A 491-nucleotide genomic window follows, 5' to 3' on the forward strand; every position below is an offset into this window, starting at 1 on the left:
CATGCTGCTCCCCACAGCTTAGCTTGGCACTAGCAGGAGGAGAGTGTCCCTTCGAAGCCTGGGGGCCACTGGAGCCCGACTCAGTGTGTGCAACTCCCTAATGGGCTTGGTGCCCATAAACCCAGCACCATTGTGGGCTGCCGACCCACGAAGGCACAGTGCACTCCAGCTGAGCCAGCTGTCCTTGACCCACCAAGCCTCAGACCATGCCCAGACCAGCTTGCTGGGGCACAGGGACACTGGAACAGAATTTTAAGAATGAGTTCACTGAATTTGGTGTGGGGATTTCTTGAATTGTTTCTCTAATCTGTTTGGATTTAAAGGCACAAATGACTCTATTTCCGGTAGTACAGAGAGTGTGAATACTCAGAATATCACCACTGGATAGACCTAATCAAATACTTATAAGATCTGGGTGACCATGTATTTGACACCTTAGAAGACTTTGTTAAACTAGCAAGTATAAGGTGATTGGCTGATTTTTGCCAATT

This window comes from Mandrillus leucophaeus, unplaced genomic scaffold (genome assembly GCF_000951045.1).
Source record: "Mandrillus leucophaeus isolate KB7577 unplaced genomic scaffold, Mleu.le_1.0 Scaffold1118, whole genome shotgun sequence".
Lineage (NCBI taxonomy): Eukaryota > Metazoa > Chordata > Mammalia > Primates > Cercopithecidae > Mandrillus > Mandrillus leucophaeus.